At 43.4% G+C, this 17,986-nt stretch overlaps 1 protein-coding gene across 6 annotated transcripts in view; it reads left to right on the top strand.

The window, feature by feature from the left end:
* LOC122791341 overlaps window positions 1-17,986 on the top strand; it is an 829,676-nt gene that overhangs the window by 115,684 nt on the left and 696,006 nt on the right. The gene's annotated exons all lie outside the window — the stretch shown is intronic.

The raw sequence follows: 17,986 nt of genomic DNA, 5'->3' as shown, positions 1-17,986 counted from the left end.
CAGGTGTTTCCTTAAAAAAATGTAAAGCCCAAATGAGCAAGGGGACTACTGCCCCCAACCCATAAAGCAACATCAGTGGAGCAAAATGTACGATTGTTTATTGATTGAGTTATTTTTTTCCATTGAATTCTGTTGAATAGTGACTTCAGGTGAGGTGTGTGTAGCCAAGTTGCTTTGTTGCACATCATGTGCTTGTGGAATGGCCATAACCTTTAGGGTCTGGCAGCAGCGGAGAGGTATTAAAGCAGTGGTTCTAGCCCGTTATTACTTGAGTGAACAATTGTCTGGCAGGTGGTTCAGAGGATTAAAGGGATGTTTCTTGTAGTCCATGATTTCATTCATTTAGCTGTCACTGCCATTTTCATGTACTTTTATTTCTGATGGTATTTGGTGGTGGTGGTTAGTAATCATATGTGCATTGCACTTTCTACATGTAGATCCAGCAGTTAATTTTATTTTTATAAACTAAAATTGCATTTTAGTTTTTTACAAGTTCAAACTTTGATACAAGCTCAAATGTTAATATAAATAAAACACTATTGTTCGAGTTATATTTTTTGTGTTTAATATTTTGTCTGATCTTCAATTTACTTTGAATGTTGATATCCCACAATTCCATCAGTGTGGGAGGGGTTACATAATTATGTATACGCGTTTTGTTAACCAGCGTCCAGATTTTTGGCCAGTTGAACCTACTTTTCATGGGCCTTTGTTCAGATTTATTTTTAATGTTTTCATGTTGAGAGGTTTGACCTTGCCCACTTTGTCCAACTCATCTGTTTGGCTATTAGGTCACAGCAAGAACCATATCACTGCACCTAGAGCAATTGTTAACTATATTAGGGAGCTGGTTGTGTTAACTTTAGCACTAACTTTCAGGTCTTGGAAAGCTACAGATGCTGATTAGCACAAAGAAATAATGTCTCAAGAAATTAACATGTTTTGGTTGAAGTTAGTGTTGCCATTGTCAGGCACTCACAGATTTTTCTTATTGTATGCTGTTCCTTTCTTTGTCCTATTTTCTTATGCTTTCATGGTGCCTGGTTAAATAATTTTATTTTTTGTTTGTATGTGTTATGTTTATTTTGTGTGTATAATAAAGTTCTTTATTGATAAAAGAACAGAATTTACTTCTGAATGTGCCTGGGTGTGTTTGGCCACCATGGTTCTCATTTTAGTAAATAAAATAACATTTACTCTCAAAAGACCCATATAACTTATTTATTTTTTAACTGGGAAAGTCCGACTTGGAATGAAGCCAGTTTTCAGCGGAGGCCCGAGGGGAACTGCTCCAGATGCATGTCTTTGTAATGTGGGAGGAAACCAGAGCACCCAGAGGAAACCCACACGAATACAGGGAAGACATGCAGACTCCACACAGAAGGCACTCCAGCCGAGACTCAAACGGGAGAACCTCTTGCTATGAGGCGACAACACTACTGCTGCACCACTGCGCCGTCCACTTATACTTGCAGATGTGTTATACATTTATGTACCATTTAGATCCATTCTAATTTGTATTATGTCCCTTAATATAGCAGCAATTCATTTAATGAATATTAACATCAAAGCTCGATACAGTACTAATTTCATGAATGCTGACCTTCATAGGACAGGGTGCAATTATTCTTTTACTCATAAGGCCGAGTGACTTTGTAGTTAGTGTACTGAGAGGGGATAGAGATCCCTTTTGCAAAAAGGCTTGTTTTTTAAATGTCCACTTTCACTTTTATGGGGTGTGATATATATACCATGAGTATAATGGCATGACGCATTCATTAAGTGCCATAAGAAAAAGTGTATTTATTTACCTGAATTTAGTACTGCACAAATTAAAAATGTGGAAGAAAAAAGAATTGCATGACAAAGACACGCAAAATAACTAAAAGAAACCAAAAAAAGCAAACAATTAAGATAATTAAAAAAAAAAAAAGATTCAGCAAGCATCATAATCAAAAGCATGTAAAAATAATATTAAGTACTAACACTAAATAAATTAAGTTATGTTAAAACCTGTATATAAATGATAACATTAACAACATTGCTTTAATTTATTATAAGAAGGCTTAATCAAACAGTTTGGTCTTTAAGGAATTTTTGAAGTTACTTAGAGCTGAGAATGCCCTTAGCTAACCTGGTATTGTTAGAACTTATTAAGCAAAAGAATGGAATGGACCATGGTGGTGCAGCGGTTAACATTGTCACCTCACAGCAAGAGGCTTTCTGGTTCGATTCTTGGCTGGAGCACCTTCTGTGCAGAGTCTGCAGAGTCAGCTAGTCCTCCACGTGGTTGAGTGAACTTTAAAGACATGCAGGTATGTGCATGTTTGAGTGGGTGCGCCTTCTTTGAAGACTGGGTGCTGGGCTGGCAACTCAACACTGTAAAAATTCACTGCCAGTCATAAGCGGACTGGTGATCTCCTGTGGTGACCCCTAATTGGGAAAAGCCAAAAGACATTACTATTAAGCAAAGGAATGAATGAGCTATACTGCTAGACTAACTAACACTTCTTAGTAGGCAGAACATAGCTACTGAAGTAGCCAGTACCAGCTTAAGAGATCAAACAGATGGGTGAGCTAAATCATGCATAACAAAGTAACCCCAAACCAGATCATGTTTACGTGCATTGAAGTCTAACTTTATTGGCCTAAACAATTTAGTAAATGCAGTGTCGTTTTGTACTCCAAAAACACTAAGTTGGAGCAGTAGTCTGTCCTTAAGGAGTGATTTGTGTGTCTCCAGTAGCTGTCATCATGGGAGCTTTGTTTTTTTTTTTTTTTTTTTTTGAGATGGCATCCTGTTTTGTCAAGTTCTCTCTGGTAAGAAGGATATTCATTCTGTATGTTACTTGTTTGCAATTTTACTTTAAAGATAATTCACTGCTGGTCAGGTAAATGTTGCAAGTCTCACAGGACCCGTGTAATGTGATGATATTTTATAATTTGAAAAGGCAGTCGGGCAGTAAAATCTGTACAAGCTGCAGGTGATCTAGTTGTAAGTCAGCTGAAATCATGTCCTTCAAAATGACCGTAGTATCAGCAATCACCCCCAAATCATACACTTAAGACTATATGACCTAAAGAACATTGTTAAATTAATATAGGAAATCAGAATGAGAAAGGTGATCCAATGTAATAAATGAAGACTGAACAATATACGGCTGGCTACATATCTGATGCTGGGTTGAAATAAAATAGTTAAAAACTGTTTGTTTCTACATTGCTAGAGACAGTACGTAAACAGTCCTACCAGACCTGATTGATATAAACCTCATAAAAAAGAGGACGCGCTTATGATGCTTTTCCCACTAGAGTTTTCTCTGCAGAGTATTTGGAACGACTAGATTAGCTGTTTAGACTTTATGTGAGAAAACTCAGTAATGACCAGTAAGTGCTATGGTTGTGAAAATACTACTGTAGTCAGTGCACCTAATGAACCGGATGTAAATGGCAGAATCTTTTCACTGTTTAAACACACACACACACACACACACACACACACACACACACACACACACACACACACACACACACACACACTCATGTGTGAATTACATTCAGCTCGTCAAGAAGTCAATTTACAGCTGATCAAAAATCAGCTGATCTTGTGTAGCAGTGATGCAGGATTGAGGTACAGTGGGGACCAGGGAATTTACCCTTTCTTCACTGTATTGTGATCTTGGTGTTGGTATATATGATTAGCAGGGTGTGTGGGGGTGAAGAAAAACATGTTCAAACTTTTTTGTTTTTTCGATCTGTTGCTGATTGATCAGTTGTATTCGATCAGTTGCTGATCAATACTTTGTTTTTCAATGTATCATCATAGACTTGTATGTGTATATGCATATATGTGTGTGTGTGTGTGTGTGTGTGTGTGTGTGTGTGTGTGTGTGTGTGTGTGTGTGAACAAATTAAAATAGCAGACAGACCCTTTATAGCCTTTAGAAAAAATAAATCTACAAAACAAAGAAAAAACCACTAAGGACTTCATTCAGCCAATCTGGTGGGCCCCTGCCATAAACAAACTCTACAACAGAAGAAAGAAACTGTTGCAAAAAAGAGTAAAATGAATTCAGTCAGACCCCTGCACTCCTCAGGAACATCAGAGGAATACAAAAACTTGGTAGAGCAAGCAACCAGTGGACAATAATCCGTTTATTGAAGGAAGAAGGAGAAAAAACATACCGGCTTCGGCCGTTAGGCCTTCCTCAGTGTCTGCATCTGTTACAAATTACAACATATATATATATATATATATATATATATATATATATATATATATAGATAGATTGGTCCAACGCCACCTACACCACCTACAGTCCATAAGCAAAATTACATCGCATATATTCATTTGTATATATTCTTTTATATATATTCATTTAAGCTAGGGGAAAACAGTGCACCTAATTTAATAATCCAATTCTTTTCCATTTTGTTTAATATACCATGCCAGCCTGATTTGTTGCTTGTATTTTGTTGTATGATGTCAATCACAGTGAATCTAAACGTGGCTTTTGGGTGTTTTATTGTATGTTTATACAGTGCATTTGTAGATTTACTAGTCCTAATATCACTAAGATGTTCTGAGATCCTAAGTTTGACACAATGGGAAGTTTCTCCTACATAAAAGGCCCGAACAATTGCAGGATGCCAAATAGATCAGAGTAAAATCCCATAATTGGAGGAACTCCCTGGTCAGCCTCAGTAAGAAGCTGAGATCCCTCATAAAATCCTCCAAAGCTAGTTACAAAAACAAAATCGCCACTGATTCTAAAGACAGCCACAAAGCATTCTATAGCTATGCCAAGAATCTCAATGGCAACACTCAGATCTGCTCTAAGTTACAGCACAATGGCACTAAATATACAGAAGCAACTGATATTGCCAGCATCTTGGCAGATAGGTTCAGTGCTGACTTTACCCCCCCCCCCCCTCACCCATGAAGGGCCGATCTCTATATCGGAAGAATGCAAAGTTCCTGTAATCACGTCTGCACAGGTAAAAACCACACTCTCCAAAGCCAAGAACACAGCATCCATGGGACCTGACAACATCCCAGGCTTTGTTCTACACAAACTACAGAACGAACTGGCACCCCACCTAAGCACCATATTCAGTCATAGACTCACCTCAGGCTTTGTGCCCACTGAATGGTGCACAGCAACGGTTATCCCACTTTACTAAGTGGGAGCCACCATGGATCCCGGGAACTACCCCCCCTCCCCCCCATTAGCCTGACGAGCCTGGTCTGCAAGGACATGGAATGTATCATCATGGAACTTGTAAACAAAGACATTGGTAATCTCCAATCTCTGGACCCACCCAGTTTGGGTTTGTAAAAGGCAGCTCATGTCTCCTAAACCTGATAGACTTCTTTGAAGCAGTCATCAAAGCCATAGACGAGGGTAAGGTGGTTCACACACCCTATCTAGATCTCGCCAAGGCTTTTGACACCATCACCCACTCTGAAATTACAGATAAACTCACTAAACTAGGTATAAATCTCTATGTCACAAAATGGGTTGACAACTGGCTCACTGACAGAACCCACACTGTGAAAGTAGCAGACTCCAAATCCGACTTCAGACCAGTGACAAGTGGAGTACCACAGAGTTCTGTCCTGGGTCCTCTTCTGTTTGGTATCTACTTCTCTGAAGTACAGGCTAACACAGAAGGTCTTTGGCTAATGAAGTTTGCAGATGACTGCAAACTAGGAGCCATAATCAAAACTCCTAATGATGTGGACATCCTGCAAAAGGGCCTCACTGAGATAGATGCCTGGTGTCAAAGCCATGGCCTCAAGCTTAATGCCAAAAAGTGCATTGTCATCCCCTTGGGTAAAAACTCTGTACCCATGAACTACCACATATGTGGTAGTCTACTTAACACTGAAGGTGTGATAAGAGACCTTGGGACACAGGTGGACAATAGTCTCTCCTTTGATAATCACAGTCAGGAAATCCTTCTACATGGCACACCTCATCACAAAAGGTTTCTCATCCAGGAAGAAAGAGATCATTGTTCCTCTATACTCATCACTCATTAGGCCCATTATAGAGTACAGCGCCCCTTTTGGTATGTACCACACAAGACATCTACAACAACTGGAAAGACCGCAGAAATACCTCACAAAGAGGATTACTGGCCTCAAACAGATGCCCTACGCAGACCGTCTCAAAAAACTCCAGCTTTACTCCGTCACATATCGCCTACTCAGAGGTGATCTCTGCCTAACATACAAAGCTATGTCAAACCCAGAGCTGTTGGGACATGCTCCACTTAAAGAAATCCCAATCCCTCCGAGCTACATGCTCTAGGGACCTAAACCTTGTCACCACAATAAACAGAACATGCCAGAAGGATAGATTCCTGTCCCAGAGACTTCCCATACTCTGGAACAAACTGCCTCTCTCTATCAAACAAAGCTCCTCATTAGCACTTTTCAAGAAAAATCTTGATGATTGGATAGGAAATAGGAAATACATCCCGGGGACCAACTTTGTGGCTGTGCTCGACAGGGGCACAGGAAAGTAATTTCCTTGGGTGGTGAAAGCACCAGAGTTCCTTTTTGGATAGGCTTACTTAGGCCCTAGGACCAATAGCCAAGTACCTACCTATGAACCTATGGAAGAGGATACAGCTGAGGAATAGTCATCTTCAGGGGATTAATCCCTGGCTTACTCTTCTAAGATCTCTTCTCCCCTGGATTATTCCTCCCCAGAAGAGGAATCAAATGATACACACTTACCAATGAAAGATCTGTCGTTTGGAGAGACCCTAGCTAAGATGAGAGACCACTTTAAATGGAATAGCACCCAAGTATCTGAAGTACAAAAAAGGTACTATTACAGGTGGATTCACCTAGCCCATCAGCTATCCCTCCTGTCTCGCCTTTGCCTCAGCATCACAAGCACCAGATTCCCAGCAACCTGCCCCCCAAAATCCAGACCACTTCTACAAGGTCCCAGAGGACTGTAAGTTTCTCTTCAGATGTCCTTCTGCAGACTCGTCTGTAATTCCCTCCCACCCATGTCCCACTTTCCCAGCACTTCCTCTATCCCTTCCAGTCTGGGAAAGCCTAACCCAAGATGCCTGGCTCCTCTCAGTTGTTCAGAAAGGGTACTTCATGGTGTGGGATCAACTACCTTCCTTCGGGGGCATCTTTCAACCTCCCAGGAACAACTTGTCTTTTTCCCAGAGGTTCTGTTAGAATTATTGAACAGAGGGACAATCCAGTGTCCCCAAAAACCAAACAGGCAAAGGATTTTATGCCCACGAAGAAAGGTCCCTGAAGACCCATCCTCGATCTTTCCCATCTCAATACCGTTCCAAAAGTACCCACTTCCCACATGCTGATGCTCCAAACTCTGTTCCCACTCTTTCTGTCTCAAGCCTTCATGATTACTCTGGATATCAAAGATTCATATGTTGCACATTCCCATCCATCCAAAACCACAGAAAGTTTTTATACTTCTCTGTATCATCATGGCATTTTCAGTTCTGTGCCTTGCCCTTTGGGCTTTCTGGCACACCAAGGGTCTTCACCAAATGGCTTGCTCCTGTGATTGCCTGCTGCAGACTCCAAGGAATATACATCTTTCCATATCTGGATGACCTTCTTCTTCTAGCTAATGCCACAGAGGAGTTACAAAATCTGGGGTTCACCATAAAATTAAACAAATCAGTTTCTCTATCTTTCACAGGATCAAATTTTCCTGGGATGCAGGATGCAGACAGATTGTGTGAGGGTCTTTGTGCCCCCACAAAAGGTACTGGACCTCATGTCTTCTAAACATTCTACTGGTTTACCACATTACAGCCAGAGAGTTCCCCATGGTCTTGAGCCTCATGGTATCCGCCATTCTCATGCTCCCCTTAGCCAAACTCCACATGAGAAAATGGCAGTGATATCTAAAATCAGTTTGGATCCAACACCAGCACCTCTTAGAATTCTCCATTCCCCTCATCCCCTGTCGGAAGAGAGAACTTCAGTGGTGGACACATTGTGTCACTCAACACAGGACTACTTTTTACACCCTCCTGCTCTTCATCAAGAGATCTGCACAGACACCTCAGACATACTTTGGGGAGCAACTTTCAGCCATCTGAAAGTACAAGGGCTCTGCTTTTCCTCTCAATTGAAGGAACACATCAGTATAAGGGAGATGAGAGTTCTGCTATGCTATTGGCCATGCAAACTTTCCACCCCTTATTCCAACCATGAACTCTAAAATTGTTCACAGGCAATATGGCAGTCCTCTGGCATGTGAACAAATGATGGGAGACCAAATCCTATCTATTTTTATTTATTTATTTTACATTTGTTGACCGGGCTAGTCTAACTGGATACATGTCCATTTTCAGTAGAGGCCCGAGGAGAAAAGCTCAAAAGAAAAAAATCAAAATAGTTGAAACACTAATAAAGGTTACAATAATATAGGTAAAGTACATGTTTGTATGCATTGTTACTGTTCATTTAATATGAAAATACAATTTAGGAGATCACATAAGATAAATACATTCTGAAGAAGTAATTTTATAGATGGTTACTTAATTTGCGGTTCCTGATTTCTCTGGTAATAAGGGAGATGAATCTTAGTCACAGAAAGGTAGTAGAAGTAAAAGTGTTAATAAAAATCAGTCAAAGGTTAGTCAGGGTTACAACAAGAGCATAGCCAGTGTGTTTTAAGGTGAATTTTAAGTTTTTGTTTGAAAAGTGCTAGGGAGGATAGTGATATAAGTTCACTAGGTAGAAGGTTCCAGTTTTTCCCCAACTGTGTTTGAGAAGAGAGAGTCAGCTGCCATGTTATTGGATTTACTTGTGCAAACTAGTAGTTTATTTGAAGAGCGTAAGGTGTTAAGGTTTTTGTAGGGGGTGATCAGGCTGGATAGCATTGGGGTATTATGAGGATGGTAAAGGGTCTTATGGGCAATTGTAAGTCGGTTAAAATTAAGCTGATTCTGAAGTTCCAGCCAACCTAATTGTTTTAGATTCTGACAGTGGTGGGTTCTGAAGGGTTTTCCTGTGGCAAATCTGGCAATATTATTGTATGATCTAGCCAGTTTTTGAAGATTATTTTTAGACAGATTAGTATAAATAGGAGAGGCATAGAGAAGTGTTGAGATTACATGGGTGTGGGCAATAGTAGATCTAGCTAATGGAGTAAGGAAGGGTTTGATCCTAAAGAGGGAGCCCGTTTTTTGTTGACTGTTTTTACTGTGTTGTTAATATGAGTATCAAAGTTGAGTTTGTTGTCAATTGTAACTCCTAGGAGTTTGGTTGTTAAATCAGGTGATATGAGTGTACCGTTGTTAGATGTGACTGAGAAATCTATTGGGGTGGACTTATGGGTAGGAGTAAAGAGAAGGAGCTTTGTTTTTTTGTGTTCAAGAGGAGGCAACATTGAATAAACCATGTTTCTACTAAGTTAAAACACTTTTTGAGTTATGGATTGCAGTTCAGATGAGGAGATGGCTGAGCATATAATTGTAGAGTCATCTGCATATTGTATACAAGTAGCATGAGGATTTGCTAAGTGAAGATCATTGATGAAAATTGAGAATAGGAGAGGGCCTAAAATGGAGTCCTGAGGGACACCTAAGGGGACTGGTGAGTGGGAAGATAGGTTGTTCTCCCAGAGCACAGCTTGCTTCCTATTAATAAGGTAGGAACTGAACCATTTTAAGGCCTGTGCATCAAGAGAAAGAGATTTGAGAATAATTTTAAGTAGTTGGTGGTTTACCATGTCAAAAGCTTTGGAAAGATCAATAAAGAGTGTTGAGGAGAGGATGTTGGTATTTCTGATGTTCATCGTGCTATGCTGCTGTAGTCATCACACTTGGGTTATCCTGCCGTCAGGCGCACCCGCAGTCGGCCCGAATTCCAAAGTGTTGGTCCGGCGTCGGTTGTCGTCACTTCTTCCCTGACGTCAGAACGGCAGGGGAACAAAAGAGGCAGCCGACGCCATTTTCTTCAGTCTTTCTTGCTGCGTGGTGCCCGAAGCAGAAGCAGTTCGCAAGTGCCGGTCGGCCAGCTCCTGAGATTTACGAACAGAATTTCAGACCGAAGTCTTCTAAAAAGCTAAGTATCCCGTTGGGGAAACTTTTCTTGCCTCAGTCCGATGTCAGACAAAGTTAATAATTGTATTTCTTGTGGGAAGCAAATACCTCATAAGGATTTTCATTCTTACTGTATTCCTTGCCTAGGCCCAGACCACGACGTCTCCGGTTGTCGGTTTTTTGCTAGGTTCAATAAACGCACTATCAAGCATCGGGCCGATACCGCCCGACATTATTTTGGCAGAAGATTCAATTATATTATGTCATCGGATCAACCGACAACAGCTGTGTTCAAAAAACGCAAGGACAAAGACAGGCAGCCTAGGCCTAGACCAGACACCGAGGTCTTAGTTAGACCTGCCTCAGGATCCCCGGTACTCGGAGAGGTACCTACGCAGCCCCTGACTACCGCGGATTCGGAACTTGCTACTACTTCACAGACAGAGTCAACCGGGCCTCTGGAGCCCGACCCTCCTCAACACATGGACGCCAGCCCTGCTGGCGACACGGATACTAGGGACAGGCCTTCGCATTCCGAAGGAGCTTTTAAACCGACGTCGCTTTCCGTTAAATCTTACGCAAAGCTTAAAGCTATGACTAAGGCCAAAAAACAAGGCCCACAGACTGCCACGCAGGCCCCTATGCCTAAAAAACAGATGCTCAAAATGGCAGAGGACCTGATCACTCTCATCAGGGGTTCACAGCCCCCTCCTGACAAAAGGCCTAGATTGGAGGAAGAAGATTTCCCTCCTTCTGACCAGGAATCCATTTCCTCAGCAGACTCAGAGGAACAGGATTTTTCCTTCCCTGCCTACGAGGACTCAGATGCTGAAGAGTCCATTCCCTCTATTTCTCCTCCAGAGGACCTTTCCTTTGGGGAAACCCTGCACACCATGAGAGAGCATTTCCAATGGGAAGGCCAGGATTACTCAGACTCCAAGAAGAGACTACGTGATGTTCTTCTTCTTCCACAACATAGGCCCCTAGCTATCCCTCCAGTTTTAGAAATTCTGGATGATGTTTACAACGAAACTAGTCTGAATCCAGACTCCTTACCCCCAGCACCAGCAAAGCCAGACAGATATTATCGGGTTCCTGATTCCCACAAGTTTTTGTATAAGAGCCCTCCTGCAGACCCAGAGACCATTTTGCAGGGTCCCAAAGGGATTAAGGCCTCTACAGCTAAGAATCCACTCCCTGCTGAAAGGGATTCCAGAGCACTAGAGAGATGGGGGAGAAAGGTATACACATCTGCCACTTTGGCCATGAGGGCTTTAAACTGCCAATTCCATATGATTAAGTACCAAAAGTACCTTTTTACTCAGTTGAAACAGAAACTGATTCCGCAAACAGAACAACCAGATTACAAGGGAATGCAAGATTTGTTGTATGCAGCTGAACAGGTGGGCAAACATACCCTACAATGTGGTTTTGATTCTTTGGAGGCCACTTGTAGAGCAGCAGTTACAGGGTCTGTGATATGTAGACATGCTTGGCTAAAAGAGCAAACTTTACCAGAGCAGGTCAAGGCAAAGCTATTGGATGCTCCACTACAAAAGGATGCGTTATTTGGTATCAAGGCAGAGGAGGTTTTAAAGAAGATGGAAGAAAAGGCCAAATCAATGCAAACAGTTAAAGATTTTTTGTAGGTACAACCCCCTCGCTTCAGTAGAAACTGGCCAGCAAAGAACTGGTCCTTTCCGTCTACAGACAGACCTCAAAGGGGCAGGTACAGGCGCCCTAGGGGCAGAGGCCAAGCTCAAGGCCCATTCAGGCCCAGACAATGGCAAGCAACAACTCAAAGAGGGGGAGATGAAAGATCTTAACCCTTCAGAAAACAATCACAATGACTTTCCTCTCCGCCTGCCAAGCACAAGTGCACAGGCAGCACCTATAGGAGGAAAACTGTGTCTTTTTACATGAACCTGGCATATCATTACAAAGGACAAATGGGTTCTGGATATTATAACCCGAGGATACAGATTTCATTTCCACACCTTACCTCGGATGAGAGGCATGCCAAATCTGCCAAAAAAACAATGGGCAGAGGCTCAAAGACAAGTTGCAGCTCTCATGGATATGAAGGCAATTCAAAAGGTACCTACCAAAGAGCAAGACCAAGGTTTTTACTCAAGACTATTCCTAGTACCAAGAAAGGACAAAGCCTGGAGACCATTCTTAGACCTTTCAGTTTTAAACACTTACTCGGAGATTCCAAAATTCAAAATGCTCACACTACAGCAGCTCCTTCCCATGCTGGGTAAGGAGTCTTGGCTGGTAACGTTGGACCTCCAAGAGGCATACCTGCATGTCCCTATCAGACAAGATTGCAGAAGATACCTCAGATTTTTGGCTGGTACAACGCATTATCAATTCTCTGCATTGCCCTTTGGCTTATCTACTGCGCCCAGAGTATTCACGAAATTCCTGGCATCAGTAATTGCATACTGCAGACAACGAGGAATACAAATTTATCCATATCTGGATGATTGCCTGATCCAAGCGGACAGCAAAAGCGTACTACTACAACATCTGGCATTTGTAATAAAGTTGCTAACTTGCCTAGGGTGTACAGTAAACAAAAAGAAGTCAAAACTAATACCTTCACAACAAATAATTTTTCTGGGTGCCAGCTTGAATACAACGGCCCAGATGGCTTACCTCACGCCAGACAAACAAAAACAACTGGTACGGTACTTCAAACAGATGACAACCTTTCCCCGGCTCACTGTAAGGAAATACCTGCAGGCATTGGGGTACATGGCATCCTGTATTCAACTACTTGCATATGCAAAGCTGCATATGAGAAAACTACAATGGTACCTGAAAAGTGTATGGTCCTAGCACAGTCACAGCCTCGAAGCAAGTATACCTCTCATTCCTTGCCTGAAGAAAGAGTTTCTATGGTGGGCTCAGGCATGCCAAGCAAACAAAGGTCTACCTTTCGTCTTACCTCCAGCAAAGCAAACCCTGACAACAGACTCATCAGACTACGCCTGGGGTGCTCACATGGCAGGGAAATGCATTCAGGGCAGATGGTCTGCAAACCAGAGACACCTGCACATCAATCAAAAGGAGATGCTAGCAGTACAAAATGCACTAACAGCCTTCAAGGACCTCTTGCATCTGGGACAGCTCCTAATAAGGACGGACAACACCACAGTAATGTGGTACATAAACAAACAAGGCGGAACACACTCCTACCCATTATGCAGGCAGGCAATGACCTTGTGGAACACAGCATTGACTTACCATGTACAATTGCAAGCACAATTCCTGCCTGGGAAGCAAAACATGTTGGCAGACGAATTAAGCAGGAACTTAACAGACCCTCACGAGTGGAGACTACACCCTCAAGTGTTTGCAGGGATAATACAAAGATGGGGTCTACCAGACATAGATCTGTTTGCCTCAGCCAGCAACAGACAACTACAAAAGTTTTGCACAAGGACTTACCATCCCCTGGCCTGGAGAGTGGATGCCCTTTCATTCAGTTGGACAACATTATCAGTCTACGCCTTCCCTCCTCTGCCTCTACTGACCAAGGTGCTACTGAAAGTCAGATCAGACAAACCACAGATGATCCTAATTGCTCCGGACTGGCCACGTCAGCACTGGTACCCACTTCAACGAACCCTGACTCGCAGTCCACCATGGATCTTGCCTCGATTCCCCAAACTCTTAACTCAGCCAAACTCTCAGATCCTTCACAATCAACTCAGGACCTTAAACCTAGATGCATGGAAGATACCTTGAATTACCAATCAACACTCCTCTCAAAGGACGTGCTCAATGTTATCCTGGAGGCCAGGAGGCCCAGTACCAGAAAAACTTATTCAGACAAATGGAAACGTTTCTGCGCATGGAACCAGGCCAGAGGTCTAGATCCTGGCATCCCGAGCATTCCACAAATACTCCAATATTTAACAGAGATGCTACACAAAGGACTTTCCTTTTCATCCATAAAGATCCATGCTTCAGCAATCTCAGCTCAATATGACAAGGATCCCCCCTTTTCTCTCACCCTCTGCTAAGACAGTTTCTCAGAGGGGCTAAAAACATAAGACCCCCCAGAAAGCCACCTACTCCATCTTGGGATTTAAATTTTGTGCTGGAGAAACTAACACTACCTCCGTTCGAACCAGCCTTTTCAGCAGATCTGCAATACCTATCATGGAAAACAGATCTTCTACTGGCTATCACCTCAGCACGCAGGGTCTCAGAACTGCAGGCTCTCATGGCAGTGGAACCTTTCCTCATTTTTCACCAGGACAGAGTGTCTCTCCGAACCAACCCTTCCTTCCTGCCAAAGGTGGATTCCAGTGTGGCTCTCAATCAGACCATACACTTGCCCACCTTTTATCCGAACCCACAGAATAAAGGGGAAAGACTCCTTCACTCCCTGGATATTCATAGGCAGTTACGTTACTACCTGGACAGGACAAAGCCCTTCAGAAAATCTGACCAGCTTTTTGTATCCTGTGCAGCAGGCTCAGAGGGAAAACCTATTTCCAAACAATCTCCAAATGGATAGCACATTGTATCTGCTTTTGCTACTCACACCATGGGAAAACAGTGCCTGCTCATATTAGGTCTCATTCTACCAGGGCTACAGCTACCTCAGCAGCCTTCCTCCGAGGAGTCCCAACTAAGGACATTCTGGAGACAGCCACCTGGAGTTCAGTGCACACCTTCACCAAGCATTACCACCTTTCACTGTACTCTAAAACCAGGGCTGGTTTTGCCACTGCAGTTCTGCAGGGTATTTTAGCTGCACCAAGTCCAATCTAGTTCCTACCACCCAACCATAGCTTTGGGATTCTACCCAAGTGTGATGACTGCAGCAGCATAGCACGATGAACATAGTACAGATGTCCTTCAAGGATGCATCTGCAGTCATAACATATGGGTTGTTCTGCCTCAGGCAGCCCTTTGGTCGGCCGGATTCCAAAGTCTGGGTCTGGCCTCGGCTGATGTCGCACTTTCCCCGACGTCAGAGCATCTGGGGTATAAAAGCATCAGCCGACGCCATTTTCCTCAGTCTTTCTTGCCGCGCGGTGCCCGAAGCAGAAGCTGTTCGCGAGTGCCGGTCGGTCAGATCCAGTGAATTCAGCTACCGAAGACTTCGAAAAAAGCTAAGTATCCCGTTGGGGACTCTTTCTTGCCTCAGCCGATGTCAGACAAAGTAAATAATTGTTTAACTTGTGGGAAACAAGTACCTCATAAGGATTTCCATTCCTACTGCCTTCCTTGCTTAGGCCCAGACCACGACGTATCGGCCTGTTTAGCCTGTGCTTCCTTCAACCGACGAACCCTTAGACATCGGTCGGAGTTTGCAGAGGAATCTTTTGGAGCCACTTTTGCTTATAAAATGCCGTCGGAGACTCCGACTTCGCATATGGTGAAAAAGCGGAAGGAAAGGACCGACACTCATGACCCGCGGTTTCAGCTGAAACCACGGTTAGGCCTATCGCAGTGTCTCGGTTCGGCGAAACCGAGTCCTCGGAGATTCCTTCTTCGAACCCATACATCCGACCACCGAGGCCGGGAGGCCCGGCTGAGTCGGCTACCGAACTTCCTACCGAAACCAGTGTTCAGGAAATGTCCGACACCATACCTTTGGACATTTCTACTCCTGCACGTGGGGCAGCTAGGCCCCCTGCTTCCATGTCCATTAAGGCCTTTTCTAGGGCTAAAGCTGCCAAACTATCTAAAGCTTTGCCTACCAAAACTACCTCCCAGAGGCCTTCCTCTAGTTCACAGATCCTCAGCCTTGCAGAGGACCCGATTTCCTCAATTAGGGGTTCACAACCTCACCCAGACAGGGCCTCTCTCCCTCCTCCGGACAAAAGGCCCAGGACTGACCCCTCTGAACCACACTCTTCAGATGATTCCACAGATGGATCTGACTTGTCAGACCACCAGGAGGAGGCTTACTCGTCTTATGAGGATTCAGATGCTGAGGAATCAATCCCTTCGGCCTCCCCTCCTGAAGAGTTTTCCTTTGGTGAGACTCTACACTCCAAGAGAGAGCATTTTCAATGGCAAGGTCAGGATTTCTCTGATTCTAGAAAAAGATTAAGGACCTTTTTGCATTTGTCTCAACATAGGCCCTTAGCTATACCTCCTGTTCTGAATGTAATTGATGATGTGTACAATGATGTCAGTACAGCCCCTGATACTCTTCCTCCGGCCCCTGCCAAACCTGACAGATACTACAGGGTCCCGGATTCTCATTTCCATCTGTATAAAGCCCATTCTGCAGACCCAGAAACTGTTTCTCAGGGCCCTAAAGGGGTTGCGGCCGCTACTGCCAAAAATCCTCTACCCTCTGAAAGAGAGTCTAGAGCTTTAGAGAGATGGGGAAAGAAGGTATATACTTCTGCAACTCTTTCTGTCAGGGCATTAAATTGTCAATTTCATATGATACAGTACCAAGAGTATTTGTTAGATGAACTGAATAAGAAACTTTCTTCTCCTGAACCCCTAGACTGTAAATCCCTTCAGGATTTGGTACACAATTCACAACAGGTTAGCAATCATTTCTTAAAATGTGGCTATGATGCACTGGAGGCTTCATTTAGATCAGCTATGACTGGGGCAGTTATTCGTAGGCATGCCTGGCTGAAGGAACAATCTTTGCCAGACCATGTTAAAGCTAAACTCCTGGGATGCTCCAATGGAGAAACAAAATTTATTTGGCTCCTCTGCTCAGGAGATCTTAAAAAAGGTTGAAGAAAAGGCAAAATCTGTGCAAACAGTGAAAGATTTCCTGCAAGTACAACCTCCGAGATTCAGCAGAAACTGGCCTACTAAGAATTGGTCCTTTCCAGACTCGGACAGAGCCCAGAGAGGCAGGAACAGGCGTCCTAGAGGCAGAGGTCAATCGAAGGGCTCCTACAGAGACTGTCAGTGGCAGCCTGCCAACCAGAGGAGTAGTGCAACAGCAACAACAACAACTACTGCACCAGGACAGGCTCAATGACTTAACTTTGATTCCGCCTACCAGGGATCAACTAGAAGCACCCTTGGGCGGAAAGCTGGCTTTATTCTGAAAAAACTGGCATTATATCACAAAGGATACATGGACACTGCAAATAATAGACAAAGGATACAGGTTCCACTTCCACACTTTGCCAAAAAGAAACGGAATGCCAAACCTTCCACCAAATCAGAGGGCAGAGGCTTTAAGACAGATCAACAATTTGCTTCAGATGAAAGCTATAGAAAAGGTACCATGTTCAGAACAAGGCCAAGGATTTTACTCCAGGCTATTCCTTGTACCAAGAAAAGAAAATCAATGGAGACCTATTCTTGACCTGTCCGCACTGAACACTTATCTCATTGTGCCAAAATTCAAGATGCTGACCCTACAGCAACTTCTTCCCATGTTGGGCAAGGAGTCTTGGCTGGTGACTCTAGATCTCAAGGAGGCATACCTGCATGTCCCTATTCGAACAAATTGCAGAAGACACCTCAGATTTCTTGCAGGATCAGAGCATTATCAATTCTCAGCATTGCCCTTTGGCTTATCTACTGCGCCCAGAGTATTCACGAAATGCCTGGCATCAGTAATTGCACATTGCAGACTACAGGGAATTCAAATTTACCCATACCTGGACGACTGCCTAATACAAGCGGACAACAAGGGAAATCTGATGAAGGACTTGGCCTATGCCATACATCTGCTACAGGCCTTGGGATACACAGTCAACATCCAAAAGTCAAGACTAGTACCATCCCAAAGGATAACCTTTTTGGGTGCAGATCTGGACACAACCACCCAAATGGCCTTTGTCACAGAAGAAAAGCAAAAACAACTTCCAGATTACTTCATGATTCTGACAAGACAAACTCAGCTTACTGCAAGGAAAATCCTGCAGGCCCTGGGTTACATGGCATCCTGCATAATTCTGATACATACGCC

Source organism: Protopterus annectens, chromosome 17.part0 (genome assembly GCF_019279795.1).
Source record: "Protopterus annectens isolate FY-2018-M chromosome 17.part0, PAN1.0, whole genome shotgun sequence".
In the NCBI taxonomy this organism is placed as follows: domain Eukaryota; kingdom Metazoa; phylum Chordata; order Ceratodontiformes; family Protopteridae; genus Protopterus; species Protopterus annectens.
This window is presented reverse-complemented; position numbering and strand designations above follow the sequence as displayed.